Source organism: Scomber japonicus, chromosome 1 (assembly GCF_027409825.1).
Source record: "Scomber japonicus isolate fScoJap1 chromosome 1, fScoJap1.pri, whole genome shotgun sequence".
In the NCBI taxonomy this organism is placed as follows: domain Eukaryota; kingdom Metazoa; phylum Chordata; class Actinopteri; order Scombriformes; family Scombridae; genus Scomber; species Scomber japonicus.
The window spans coordinates 26,130,371-26,146,422 of NC_070578.1; the positions used below are offsets into that span (position 1 = coordinate 26,130,371).

General features: G+C 39.8%; 1 protein-coding gene across 1 annotated transcript in view; it reads right to left on the bottom strand.

The window, feature by feature from the left end:
• Positions 1-16,052, bottom strand: part of gpc5a (glypican 5a) — a 120,846-nt gene that overhangs the window by 73,862 nt on the left and 30,932 nt on the right. The gene's annotated exons all lie outside the window — the stretch shown is intronic.

A 16,052-nucleotide genomic window follows, 5' to 3' on the forward strand; every position in this document is an offset into this window, starting at 1 on the left:
TAAGCATCCTGAGCTGTCTGACTCTGCTCTGAAAACACTGATGCCATCTGCAATGACCTACAACAGTGAATTTGGATTTTCCGCACTTACTGGTCTGAAAACAAAGCACCACAACTGAATCAAGGTAGACCACAATATGAGACTAAAACTTACCAGTTTGGAGCCAGGACATTGCTTCACTGATGTCTCACAATAACCACGACCATTCTTCCCATCTTAATGGGAAAATAAACAATGATGAGGGGGTAGGGTAGGCTCATTTGTTTAAGCTATAATTTGTAATATACTGCTGACGCAGGCTTGTTGTTTTGGGGGATATTTTGGGAGTTAGGTGGTCTGTGAGGTTTTTTTATTGGTGGTCTTTGGTCTGAAAAAGTTTGAGAAACAATGATGTTTATATACTATGGTGTGTCAGCAGTTCAATTTAGTTAAATCAATTGGATATCTTTATTTTCTTTTTAGAATAAAATTCCCTTGCCCCCCCCCCCCCCCCCCCCCCAACATCTCTCTGTTGATCTGAGGTGGAATGATAGCCACAAAAAATAGCGAATGAGGACTGTGGATTTTTTTAAGAAAGGATCTTATGAACAGAAGAAATGATTACAATGTTCATTTGGACACTTGAAGACATGAACAACTGTGAACCATTCCTTGAATGTGACCAATGGCTCAAGGCACAGCATGTGAGTATTGTAGTATGATAGACCGGCAAAGTTGTCCTCACCTATCTTTCAAGAGCAAATAGGTTTTTGAATTTTCCCTTGAATGATATAGAACATATGATATATAATAACAAATAAAAAGAAATGTTTTAAATAAGCATTGCTCAGTAGACAGGAAATTAAGCCAATTTAAAGTCCAAGACAGTTTAAAGCCGCAGATTGTGGTGTGTGTCTACGCTTTTAACTGCACATCTCTGATTGTTTTACCACAGCTGGCAGAAACAAGAAGCCACATCTGCTGTTTTCTCCAGCCACAGACACAGAGATCTACCGCACTGTCACTACACCTCAGAGAGAACACTGCAGATACGCAGCAGTAAACAACACACTGGCAAAAGGGACCACAATACCAACAGTCTAATCATCCCAGTGAAACTGTTTGTGGGCATTTGCTCTCGCCTCCATTCTTCTTTCCACTCAGTGTAACAGCAGTTGGAAAAGAGGCAAAAGAAAAAAAAATTTGCCAATGGTGAAACCAAACTTCTCCAGCTCCGAGGTTGAATAACAGCTGCAAAACACTAGTCAGAACAATTTGGGGTGCATTCAGGGCTTCTTGAGATTAACCGAACATCATAGGGCCTGGAGTTATCGTAGTGTCATTGTATTAGACTGCATTAGGTTTAGCTGGATGCACCTATATAATAAACAACAGGCAACAGAGTGTATTTAGTGATTATCTGGCCACACGAAAAATAACTAAACGGTAGAGCTGAGAGTGAAAAGAGATAGAATATGGTAGGATTGTTTAACAATTTCCTTCCATGTCATATCACCAATCTTTCTTGAGAGACTGTAAAACTGCTTGGTCTGAATCCATTTTATAGCTGACTGATCACAGAGCGTCCCTCCCTTCATCCTGTGATGGGCTTATCTGTGTTTATGTTTCCACACCGTATCTCCCCTCACTTGTCCCTGTATAGTCAGTTGCAGGAGGATAATACAAACGCAAACAGCCCTTACTGCTTTTAAGACCGCTGCTGTACTCCCCCACAAGTCCATCACGACTACCTCTATCTCTCAATCTCTTTCTGTTTGATACTAAACCCGTTAATATGTTTTCCCCTCAGGTAAGGCTCATTGTTTAACAGGCTGTTGTCATAAAGGAAAAATTAAACAAACACCAGCTTTAAGATGCTGCACTCCCATCTACAGTGCTTTATTTTTTATTTTTTACGAAAAGCTTTAAAACCACACATTTATTCATTTAAAGAGGAAATGAGAAGTGACATGCATGAGTAGTAAACAAACAAGTGCAGCATCCAAAAAGGAAAAAAAAAAGTTGATGCATGGACTAATTCAGTATTAGCATATTCAGCAAAACATTCAACAAACAGCCCTGTGCTGTTTGGGATGAAACGCTGTCGCACCATTTTACAAAGTAAGATTAAAGTTACATGTTTATTCATTTGAAGAGCACAAATTGGGCTGAACCTTATTAGCACAAACTAAGATATTCTTCTGTGTTGACTATAGATTTTAGGGGAGAAAATAATTCATCTTCCCACTGTCAGCCAGACAAATAGGTCTACTGTGAACAGTGTGTAAAGATGATAATTTATGTGAGGAAGACTATCCTCCACCACAACTTTTCAGTCACATTACACAAAGCACTTAAAAATACCTGCTATTTATCAGCTTGGAAACACCCACAAATTCATGAATGCCACTTCATGCCCTTGGTGTGGACTGCATGCCAATGGTGTGATGATGTGTTAATTTATTTGAGAGGACATGTTTAAATAACAAGCCCCTGGGGTCAGCCATGAAGTTTTGTGATTATCACCTGTCCTGTGTTACTGCGCTTTAACAACATGCCCTCACTGTCGGGCACAGCGATTAAGATTCAGTCCTTTCTCAAAGAGACTAATTTACCGCTGCCACAAGGTTCTTTGTAGTGTCAGTACAATTTAAATGTCAAAACAATGACTTAACTGTTATTTCACTTTAAAGGGCGAAATAATTTGCCTCAGTGACAATTAATTCTGATTCTACAAGGCTGACCACCAGCATGAAATTAATTATAAATGTATTTTTTTCAACATTACTTACCTCTAATTAAATGAATAGGAATGAGTCATCCGTCTGACATCCTTCTACAATTCTACATGTCAACAAAAAGTGGATATTTTATGAATTGTGTCGTAATCAGTGTCTTATGGATGTTTTACTTCAACCAACCTCATCTACTTGTCTAATTATCAATTACCAACTTTCCCACAACTTTCAATCTCAGATGATAAATGAACAATAAATGAATGAATGACATCAGTGTAACCATGGACACTGTACATTAAGATGTCCATTTTAGTTTAGAAATTTATCTCTGACAGCTTTACAACAAACTCAATTATTTTAAACATTTTTCAAATAAGGAAAGATGAGATTATATAAACAGTTTTGTCGCCCAGTGACATGACAAAAGTCAAACGATGCCAGAATGCTCCATCAGACGGAGCTAAACTGCTTTCTCAAATTCTCTTCTTTGTCTCACAACTATTTCTGTCAGTTTTTATGTGAACAAATGACTGCAACAACACTATGCCTTCCAGGAGAGATGGTCTTAAAATGTGTGTCGTTATCCACATATTTAAAAGGTTATATTGTGTCTCACCCCTTTCTGTGTCGGCTGGCTGTTCACTCGAGTTTGACCAACACTTTTCCCTTCTGACATTGCCAGCGTGCCCTGGCTCATACACTGCCTGAACAGTAGTATCAAGAAGATATTAGTGTTGCTAAAAAACTGAAACCCAACCAACAACAACAAATGTCTCAGAAGCATAAAAGACCTTCTGAAGTGTTCTGTGGAGCATCTTGCACCTCTGCAACCGATCACTCAATACACTAAGAAAGAAATGTCAGGAAGAGACTGATAAACAACTCATGCAGCAGAGATTAGATTTAGGCATTATAAATGTGTTGTTATAAGATTTTATAACAAAAATAAAAAAATAAAAAAATGCCCCGGTGCAATTCTGTAAAATGTCAGAGTGACGAATGGAGCATACAACATATTTGGGTTTGCTCATTTTTGACTGAAGCAGGTTTCCAGGCTATCCAGTGAGCAGAAGCGCTAATCTTTGCAACCTCTTCACACTTCTTCAGCTTGTGTCAACAGCACTGTGAGTCAGTTAGCCATTCATATGCTGCTACAGATGGTCCCATCTCTCTTCTTCAGCTCCGCCGCTGACATGATTCATGGGGCTCTGCGTCTTGATTTAGGGTCTCTTTCATATTTCTTCTAGCCCACAGCAGAGAAGCATTTCTCTAAGATACCCCTGAGGCATTGACCCTGGTCTGCCTGAGAGAAGAAAAAAAAAGCTCTGCTGGGCAAAACTGGACTCAACACAACACACACACACGCCTACACACATGTACTTTATACTGTACAGTATGCACATATAAGCTGATGTGAGCTTGTATGGGCAAAGGCAAACAAGTCAAAGTCTCTGTGTCTTTCTCATGCACACAAAATGTGCTATAAAGTCAATAACAAAATTAAAAGTCAGGATTAAGTGAACAACCAAAATTGTGCAAATAAGCACTCAATTCTTGCTGTGGCCAAGGTCTTGGCCAACTCATTAGCAAACAGCTTTTCTTTTTTTTTGCTTCTGTTATTAATCTGCAGTATATTTTCACTCCCAATGTCACTGGAATAAGCATGTCACTAAAAAATAAACCAGCAGTCATCTGTGATTGTTTTCCTGCTCAATTTCAGTGTGCTGAATTTGTATAATAATAACCTTGTATGTTTCTCTTCTATCTAGAGTGAAATCTTTCCTCCAATTTAGTCTCTATAGGCCTCAGATTGCCCTGTCAGAAAGGACTATAACGAAAGACTGTGCACACCACTTTCTTATCTCTACCAGTAAATTACCTCAAGATCAGATACAGCCTGCCAACTCACAGAAACTCTACTCACCACAGAGACATAGAGACAGAAAGAAAGAGAGAGAAAGACAGACAAATAGAGAGAGAGGGAGGGGGGGGGGGTGCCAGTGTCAAGACATGACAAGAGGAGGAGAGTATCCCCGTGGCGACCGATAGTTTCAGCTGATCTCAAAGGTCATCTGATGTTATCAAAAGATCATCTTCAGTCACCAACATACGCCTTTTACACTCTACTCAACAGCTGGAGTCAAGCACCTGTCAATCAAAACTTTCATAACCTGCAGCTATATCACAGTGGCTGCAGCGTCCCCTCCTCTTCAATGTAATCAATCTGAGTGTTCTCACTGAAGCATTAACATGAGCACTGAATAAAAAGACTGACACCACAGAAGAAGAAGCACAGACACACATCACCTGCAGGATTTTGTTATTTCTATTTCATAATATGTGGGTCAAAATTGTGATGATGTCCGAAAACACAGAATCTTCTGACAAGAAAACGAAATAACTAAATCAACGGATATATGCTATATAGCTTTATCTATTTTAAGCACATTTTAAAATCTGTGCACAGTATAACTACAAACCGCACAAGGCAAAATAAACAGGATCTGATATTGAAAACCATTGTGAATAGAAACAGCAAGTGCAAGATGTGAAGGTTTGTAAAGCAGATATTTGATCAGCTGCATATGAATATAAAAAAAGCTTTGTAACCATTTATTGTTACAATGTGTATTCTAGTTTGATGGTGTGGATCTGCTCATATGATACTCTGGAACCAATCTGAGCAGGCAGCTGTGTGGCAATGAAGGCAGAGCTCAGCGTTGGTGTATGCAGAGACTGAGTTGGTGCCAAATGTTTATATAGACCACCTATTAAGAGAAGTAGGTCGTGGACATATATAATTAGAGGCTGTATGAACCATGTGACTATGAACTGGCTTATGTGCCTGACTGAACTACCATGAGGCTCCATTTAACTAGTTGAGTAAATTACCAAAAAAACTGCCAATTCAGATAATCTTGTAGAATCAGAATTAATCAATATATAATTTTTCAAGTAAAGAAGTGAAGAATCTTTGCTTACAATTTCTAAAAAACAAACAAACAAAAACACAAAAAAACTAAGAGAAGAAAAAAGATTTGCTGCTTTTTTATTTTTCTTAAGTTATTATAAACTTTGGGGGTTGGACAAAACAAGCAATGTCAAGATGTCACATCTTACATCTCCTAAAGCCTATTTTTCACAAATATCTGACATTTTACAAACTATATAATGTGTAGATAACTTTTATGTCTCATAAATTGTAGCATTACTTCCCACCAAGCCTCACTGTGGTCTATTTGTTTGAAACACTGGTCTCCTTGCTAAAGGAGACTCGTATGTCTCGTACGTCTTTAAATATCTCACATGATAAATTATTGAAATGTTAGGTTGGCTGTTACTGCAACAACCCAATTCCCTCAGGGAGATGAATCAAAATACATAAATGATTTTTTTAAATTGACATATTGTTGATAATGTAATTACAGTGTATTAATCTGTAGGCAGATAAGTATATATCTTATACCACCTTGACATTCGGCCATGGACTGCTCTCCTTTACTTAAACCACGGGAAAACAGAAACTATCTATTGTATACTTGACATGTAAATAAAACCAACAGGTGAACTCACACATAATTCACTGTCTTAACATTAGCATGTGTTGGGCTGCTGACAGGTCATATGGCTATAAGTTGAGATGTGTGTGATGATTTTTTTGCAGATGATCACCGATATGTGAGTTGACTCGTCCCCGTTGCCAAGGTGATATAAAATAAGTGGCCTCAGAGACTAGTCAATTTAGTCGCTGGTGGTGTGAAGGTATGATTAAACTCCAGGCGAGTCATCTGGATGCAGGTGGCGGTCTTTCATACACGCCGAGGGACACTACTACTGTGGTAGGGACGTGCCTCGACTCCTCTCTGCAGCATTGTGGGGAGCAGCTCCAGCGTGGTGGAACCGAGCAGATGGTGAACGTATGCGGCGCTCATGCATGTCATCATCACCTTCATTAGCTGAAGGTGACATATGACATCATCTGGCCCACGTGCATTACGGGGGCCAGAAAAGAGTTGTTGGCTTCTTTTTCTTCTTTTATTGCAGCATGGTTCAAGGTTGTTGATGGGAGGTTTTGGGAGTAATCACAATTCCTCCTCTCACACACACACACACACACACACTTCAACAGCCACTCCTCCTCCTAAAGCCCTTCCCACCACCTCCCAGCATTAAGGTAAATAAGGGCTTCCAGCAGAGAGCCAATGAGCATGGGCCACTGAGCAGAGATGCATGTTTGTGTTGCCTTCCTCCCAGGACCCTGCTCGTTTATCTTGGCTGTCAGGTAAAGGGCAGACTCAGGGAAGGTGAAACTTTTTTTTTTTAATAAGGCCGGCTTGGTTTCCATAGAAACTGCAGGACAACATTACAGGGACAATGATAAGAGAGCAAAGTCTGGTCTCAGGGCATCCCGCGGTGTGCCACATTGTTGTTGGAGACATTTGTGTTTGCGTCAGAGAAATGAAAGGGCTATTTAGATTAATTCTCAGGGAGCCTCCAGTCTCAGACCTTTTACTGTGGGTGGTGAGATTAATGAGAGCATATTCACACCTAGCTTTCAGCTTAGGTCAGGAGCTAAAAGGTAGGTTTCCACTTATAAAGAGGTGCTGAGTCTTCTGTGGATACAAACTCCCTGATAAAGGCAGACTAGACCCCCAGTGACTGTCATGCTTTTTTGATAAGTAAAATTATATTGCACATTGTAATATTTAAAGGACATATGAGAGTGCAGATTGCAGATTCCTTGGCAGTAACATTTGTTTTGAAGCAATAAAGAATAAAACACTGAACAGCATCAAGGTTGCCTTCTAAAACTGTCAATACTCCAAATTCAAACTACCTACACATTCAGAATACTCTTCAGGCTAAAAGTGCATAAAGAAAAAACAAATTGCACAGGTAATGAATACTTAATGACTACTACATTTTTCACTTTGTGGCAGTAAATGGGAAGCATGTTTAGTTAACAAATGAGTGGAAAATCAAAGGAACAGAAGGTACCTCACGCATTGTCAAAAGCCTGCAGCCGTGAGATAAACCAAGACAATGATGCAAAGATATGAGAGGCTTTGTTTCCAAACACAATCCTGTGAGAGAGAAATTAAGTCTCTTCTGGAGCAGAACTCAACATGGATATGGTCCACATGCAGTCATAAAGTCGATATGAAATAAGGCGCCCTTGATAAGACGGCACACAGCTCAAACTCATGCAAACATGCTTAGAGCTACGGCAGGAAAATGTTGAATTCATATGGAACTTTCATTCTGTATTCATCCCAACCATATGGGTGTTTCAATGACAGAAAAAAAATACTAAAGGGAATGCACTCTCCTCTCTTCATACACAAAACAAAACAAGAAAATAGATGTCGGGAGCTTTATAGTAGATGGCCATTACTGAAATTGCTCTATTAGTCTGTTGTTTACTGGTCTATATGCTGCACTATTCCTGCTAAGCACTGTGAGAAACCGCTTTTGTTATCAAAACAATATTGCTGTGTCCTTGTGATTAAATCACAAGGCAGGACTTTTTTGTCAGCATCTTCGAGTCTTTAACTACCTTTTATGACGAAACAAATAGAGCCCACTCACACACCTTTTATGAGTATTAACTTGCAATGTTTTCAAACTCTTTGTTCCCCGGTTTCAGCAGCCTGTGATTTATATCTGAGGTAAAGAGGAAGAGTGCTCCGCAGGGACTGGGTGTGTGTCTGCTCACCGGTAGACGGAGGCAGGCCGATATCACACAAGGGTGAGGGTGTGATCTGACAGCTCATCAGTGGACAATAAGGCCTTGGCTGTTAACGTCCTGCTACCTGGCACACTGCAGGGTCGCAATCTGCTCCAGATGCTGGAGGCACACTTCCAGTTTGTGGTGGGAGGAATCTGTGCTTGGGATGCAAAAGGGGGTGGACTCACTGAAAAATGAATGGGACGAGACAGATGCACACATGTATGCATGCACCACCTCCAGCCAGCCAGCTCAGAAATGTACTGTCTCTGCTCTTCCAACAGTACAGTAGCAACAACATAGATAATATCTGAGCACAAATAACTGAAATCTCTCTTTTCCAGGGAACAAGATTGAAAATTCATCTGTTCAGAGCAATCATGCATAATTTGAGAACGGGAGGACTAAAGTAGATAGACACTCACACACACACATCCATGCGCAAATACAAGAGGGACTTATGAACTCAATTTAGCCAGCCAGACAGAGTTCTTGATTCTGTCACTTGGGATAATCGTCAGGATGTGGTACTCTGACCGAGCCCTGCGTCTAAACCCAGGCAGGATATAAGGTCATGTTGGAGTGGAACTCTAGCCATGCAGCACCCAGACCTCAAGTGCTCCAGTGGTTTTGTGGTTATCTGCAGTAGCCAGCTGTCGCAATACAGAGGAGCTCTTCAAGAACGTCCCCTCTCCTCTTCCTCTGCCTCTCATCTTTCTCCCTTCTCTCAATCAAAACTGTCCAAATCTGCACCCCCACCTCTGTTCTCTTCTTGTGTAATTTTAGCATGTGTACATTTATTAATGCTTCAAGTGGATTGTTTGTTGCTTTTAGTTAGTTTAGTTTAGTTTAGTTTCTAGTATTTGCCTCCATTAAGAAGTAGAATGAGTAAACACAAAATTATCATGTTTGTTTTTAGGGGTCCAAGCCAAGACAGTAAATCACCCTCTTGGTTTTCAGGCAGGAATACAAAAAAACAAAAAACAAAAAAAGCCAACTACAGCTATATCCCGCTTTATGAACAGTTGGTAATCTTTGAGGTACTGGGGGTTCCATACCACATTTATTTTAAGTTGTTTTTTTCATGGGATGGAGGGAAACAACTCTTAACTTTCTCGCATGCGACTGACTAAGAGGACAGCTATGCATAATGTATTTGACAGTGCATGTTTAAAAGGTTATTCCTTTCTGTTCAAAATTAGGTCAGTTCATCACCACAAACGAATGCAAGGAGGAGGCGGTGAGACTTGATGTTCTGCAGTGAATCAGTTTATCATTTAAATTCAGCTCTCTGTCTGTCACTGTCAGGGACAACACGGATAAGAAACACCACTCTGTGGCATACATCATCAAAACTGATGTAAAGAAGCTGCGGAGTGATCAGCATTCTGGTGGGTTTCTGACATGTGTGTAACCTAAAGTGCAGAGCTCCACCTGCTGGTCAAAGAGAGCTACAACAGCACTTAATCAGGCCTGAAGCATATGTATTTAGATTTACAACTGCAATGAGCACAGTCATTACTGAATGCCATGAGAAAGCTTAGCCAGCAGGTTTATTAATGGTTGAAGAGTGGGCATTAATATGTGGACTGTTAGAACAAAGATAAACAGCTGTGATAATATGTGGGCTTACTTGAGGGCTGTACTTTTATGTACAGTTTGACATCAGATAATTATTCTGAATATATACAAGCTATATTTCAGTGGTTCCCAACATGGAGGTCAGGACCCCTGCAGGGGGCCACAAAGTAGCTCTCAGGAGCCATGAGATGATTAACAGCAAAGGAAAAGAAATGTACATTTCAGCAACATAAATATGTAATTTTCAGACTTTGCTTAAAGCTTAGCTTCTATCTTCTTAATTACTGAATCTTTTTACCTGCTCACCCCTCTAAAAAATGTAACTGAATCAATTGTGGAAGAGATATTTACTGTTTAATTGTTCCCAACTTGGAGACACATGCGACCATTGTGACATTGCCTAGTTTAAAAGGGTCACAAGCTGAAAAGGTCAGGAAGCAGTGCAATATTTTATTATTCAACACATGCTGTCCCCCCGATGGGAGCGCTGTGTGGATTTTGTGGCATGGCTCAAACAACCCTTTAAATGAGGAAGTATATTTCCAGAGCAAGCGAGGATAACCTAAGCTCTTGATGCTTCTTCAGTGGATTCCTATTAGCAGAGCTTAAAAGCTGTCATTTCGGTTAAGCCAAGGCAAATCACCTGAGCTTCACGTCTAGTGGGGGGATGGAAGAAAAAATTACACAAATGATGAAAGGCAAATGAAGAAATAAATATATGAGGAATGAAATACAATAAAATATAATACAAAGAGAGGGAATAATAGACCAACATTTACAGAATCAATCGTTTCCTCTGTTAACAAGTCAAACATTGCAAAGAAGTCTGCACTATGACTCTTACTTCCATGTGATTAACCTCTTCAGGATTACCCGGGCAGCAAAGACACGGGAAAGGTCAAAGGTCGGCCCTCAGACAGCTACTCCAGCATGAGGGCTGGCCTATTAAAACGAAAGGCCACGCACAAATCTGCCCACCCATCTTCAAGCATCTTTTAAATACATACTGTGGCATTCATCCCTTCATGTTAAATTCCAACAGCATGCAAGGTCAGTTGCCTTATTATCGTAAAAATAAAAAAACTGTTGTACTCAATTAGAAAAAGGCACTTTGAAAATATAAATACACCGCCAAACACCTGGTGTGTGTTGGCAGCCGTGAGACAGACTGCAGGTGGGGATGAATTAAAGCAGAGTCTCCACCAGAGGAGGTAATCATGAATTAAACATCAGATTCTCGTGCTTGTTGAGGCTGTAGCTTTTTAGCAAGGCTATAACTCCTGGTTGTTGTCTCCTATTGGCAGAGAAATGGGATAGGAAGAGAGGAAAAACTACCTTTTTTAAAAAATAATAAAATACATTACAAAATGGATTTGCACATGCTCACATGTAAGTTTGAAGAGAGAGAAAACAACATGGTAGGTGGAACTCATGCTGGATTCATTATTTTGCCACCATAACCACTATGTAAGTGTATGTGTGTGTGTGCGCGCGCTCATAGAAAGGAGGCAGCTCATGGCAGCTTGCCATTCCTTCAGTGTGTGTGTGAGTGTGTGTGTGTGTGTGTGTGTCCATGACGGATGGAGAAAGCATGTGGGAATGTCTTAACCTTTCTGCCCAGACAGGGACAGCCTCTCCAACCAAATAGGAGCACCAGTTTGAGGGATGTTAAACTAATTCATGGTTTATCTCCGTCTGTCCAGCAACATCAATCATCATTAACTTTGTAATTTGTCTTTCAGTGTGATGAATATGAGGGCATAGAAATCACCACACACTTTAAACCTGCAAACCTCCACAGTTGGGATGAGTATTGTTTGAAATGTTTTGACAATATTAAACAATAAAATAACTGAGTTTCCGTTCAGAAACCAAAACAATACTTTTGATATCTTACTTTCAGAAACATAAATATATTTTTAGACAAAACCCATTGTTATTTAGATAACAGAAGCCAAAGCAGGGCAACCTGGTTTTCCATCGGTTTCAGACACTGACCATGAACCACAACACTCCCTCATTCAAGACCAGATGGGGCCATTTGACAATCAAGTTGACTGTCAAAACTGGTGTGTGCATGCAATTTAAAACAATCAAAAATGTATTGTATAAGTTCTGATTTAAAGGGGATATTTCATTCACATTTCCACATATATATTGATATTCTTATTATATTGTGCTCAATATCTTTATGATTTACAATTTGTTTTTTTACTGGCTATTTAAGCAGCACCTCAATTCAGCCTCTGTCTGAAACAGGCTGTTATAGGTCCTGTCTCTTTAAGGCCTCCCTCCCAGAGCCCACTCAGCTTCTGAAAGCTGCCCTTTAGCAGACTTCTGACAGATGGGAAGACTATGTTTACAAAGAATAGCTGTCGTAATTTTCTCTACTTTACAAAATATAAACTTCTCAAATGCATCCATATATGTTCATGTCCAAATCCAATTTGAAATATGCAAATGGTAAAAAGCAAACAACCCACAGACCAACCTTAACAACAATCTTAGTAACAAAAGCTATGCAAATGTGGGCATGCAATCTGATGTCATCATGAGGAGGAGGCAGAGGTACCTTTATAAACAAAGTGGTCAGAGTTGGCGGAAAGCCTGAGCTTTTAATTTTCAGGGAGTAGTTATAAATACTTTCACCTCAAGTTTTGGAGGTGTGATTATGTTTAACATAGACATTGGACATTATTACAGCATATGAAATGTAGAAAATCTCAAATTATTAAAGAATGAGTCAACAAAAGGTACATATCTAATTTTATACCAAATGTTGGTTACCATGTATTTGCATTCTTGCTGTGTCCAAATTAACAAGTCCCCTGCCTACACATTCCTACAGTTCAATACAGATTTTTATAGATAAAAACCACTGACATAACAGATGACACTACTGTCAATAGGCCAAAAATGTAATCAGAAAATGCCATGTCCAATCTTTTTTTCTCTCTCAGTGTGCAACTGAGAAACCAGGAGAGATGGAGAGAGAGACAAACCGAGAGGAAGAATGTGTTTACCAAATCTCCCCTGAAGCGAGACCCAATCATCTACATTCATAGACACTGAGATGAAAGCTGCTTGTGTTCTTCCTCTATGATCTTATCTGATTGTTCTTTATCTTTTTGTTTACCAGGGACCCAGATGAGGACGTGCATTAAATCTCCCTTAAATCTCGGGCTCATGTGTCATGTTTTTGTGCTCGTCCTTTTTTATTAAATAAGACAAAGCTCTTGTGCAACTCACTACTTCTTTAAGACTGTGAAACAATCTGCAGCAGAACGCACAAAGACCTGTTATAAAAGGCATGTGTACAGCTTCTCACAAACAACACACACACACACACACACACACACACACACACACACACAGAACTGATTGAACCAATCGTTTAAGGTCTCTGAGGCCTCGATAAGCTTCTGTAAATCAGCCACCATCCGGCAGTGAGTTTTATTCCCTCTCTCTCTCAGTGGATGTTGGGTTATGACCCGTAGGCAGGAGGTTATTTATTGCTTTTGTCTCAGCTTGTGTTGACTTCTAGCCATTCATCTATGGTTCTAGGCTAATAGAAAGTAACATAGGGTTGTAGATCTGCAGGATGCCTGCAAAGCTGCAGGGACTTGGCTCAATGTTCTCCTAAGAGCTTTGTCTCCCCAGATTCTTAATGTCTCTCAATTTCTCAGCTCTAGTCTTTTACTTCCTTGGTAATGAGCAAAACAAAAATGAAAACCTGTTAGTGAACCTGAGGTGAATGAGCCTCTATTAATGAGTGTTAATGTGAATAAGGAAAGCAAGGAGAAAAGAGGAAGTAGGGTTAAAGATTTCACAAACCATAAACATCTCCCAGAGGCTGCTGGTGGAGATGATAGACAGCATGTAGCCTGCTGGCCTGCCTTTCTCTCTAGCACATAAGAAACATCTCTATTCTTGGAGATGGCGGCTGCCTTTGTAATGGAAACTTGAGGTGTTATGTTGGAAAATAACAAAAGATGAAAAGAGTAAATTGTCAATGCCAGAACGAAACTTAACCTTGATACTCTGTCTCCATAGTAATTCCATTTTTGATGAGCACCACCAGACGACACATTCTTTAGAAGACTGTGAATCTTTCTGGTTGGTAAGATCGCTACGAAACCCTTTTCGCCTCCTTCCTTCTTACCTTCACACAGCAGCTGTGAAACAATCTCAACATAGCTGTCACCCTTTACAATGGACAGTCTAACCAGAACTGGCAACTCCAACCTCACCGTAGTTTGAAATATGGGCCCACCTGCCATTCCAGCACTGCTGACAGCAGCTGACAGTTAAGAGGAACAACCACAGACTGAGGATATATAAGGGGGTCCTTGAGTGATGACAGCAGGGGTAAGATAGAGAGCTGTGATGTAATGGAGACAAGGTCGCTGACGGATAATACGAAAGAGGCCAGTTTGTCTGCTCCAGTTCACAACCATTCATATCCGAGATCTATGTCTGTGAGCACTAACACCTAATAGATGAATTCTACATCGGTGTCAGCTTGTTTGTGGGGGGCAGTATATAAGTGAAGGGTGTGTGTGTAATAGACTGGGGTCAAATGGTGTGCAAACAGTCTAGTCATGTCAGGATCATACAGCAGGATGTGTCTGGAGCTGAAAACCTTTGACTTCCTGTAAACTGAAAATAAATGTTACAGCATGTGTGCAAATTAAGGTAATATTAATTCTGCCAAGGTTATGTTTTCACTACTGTTAGATAGTTTATTATCTGATCCATATATGGAAGAAGATGAAGAGGTTCCCAACAAATTTCCTGTCCATTTAAGTCTTGAGGTAAAGAACCATGGTTTGGATTTCCAGTAAAACCAGAAATTAGATCTCTACTCCAACAATCCTTGATTTAACAATAACTAATAAACCAAAAAAGCACTGAATTAAGTGAAAGCTCTCCTGTGAAGATGTGTGAGTGCGCTTCAGTATTTTCAAGTAATTTCATGAACTGCACATTAAAAATGAAGGCAAGATCATCTCAGGGGCTGCAACTAACAAATATTTTCATTAAAGACTGTGTAAAGTGAATTCAGACATTTTCCTCTAAACACATTCAATAGGTCATAAATGTATTTCTAAAAAATGTGTAAAAAGCATTTCAACCATTTAGATTTGAATTGTGGAGCTAGGCTTCACAAACTGTGTTTCAAAATTTCTGTGTTCAGGATTTAGTGGGCGGGTCTGAAAGTCACCGCTGCGTTATAAACCCACCTCTGCTGTTGTAGCGGTATAAATGCATTCAGCACACACTACTACTACAGTCTACAGTTAGCCAGTTAGCTGAGTTAGCTGCCGAGCTAGCCGCTGAGTTAGCAGCAGAAAGCTCTCACACCCAGCATCCATGTTTCTGGCAGAGGTGGTGACTTTGATTGACAGGTGACACTTGGTAGGAGTCGGGGTTTCAGCATCATTTGGCAGGTTAGTAAACAACACACCTTTCTGTGGTATGTCAAACTCAGAACACATATTTATTCTTACTTTACACGGACTTTAACAATTGATCTATTGATAATTTTCTCAATGAATAAATTAGCTGTTTGGTCCACAAGTGTCAGTTACCTAGCAACTAATCCATAAATCAACTAATCCATAAATCAACTAATCGTTGCAGCTCGAATGACTCACCTGCAATTATATGAAAATGTATGTTAGTAAGGTTTGTGTGTGATGTTTGAACTCTGTTCATAAAGAGTTATAAAGTCATATCCCCTCAGTACTACTCAGCATTACTTTGTTAACACTACATTTAACCTTTAAATTCTGAAATTTAAGAGAGGTACCATAGTATATCACTGTGTTATCTCACAAATATGAAACACCAGCATAATATCCATGAAGAATACTGATGTGTGTGACTACAGATGGATGGCTAATATATGAAATACCTGAATAAATCAGTGGAAAATCAACACCATTCATACAAGGCTCACAGGGTCGCTGAATGTTTTGATGCAAATGAAAATGATGTGATACAATGGTATGACCTTCACAATC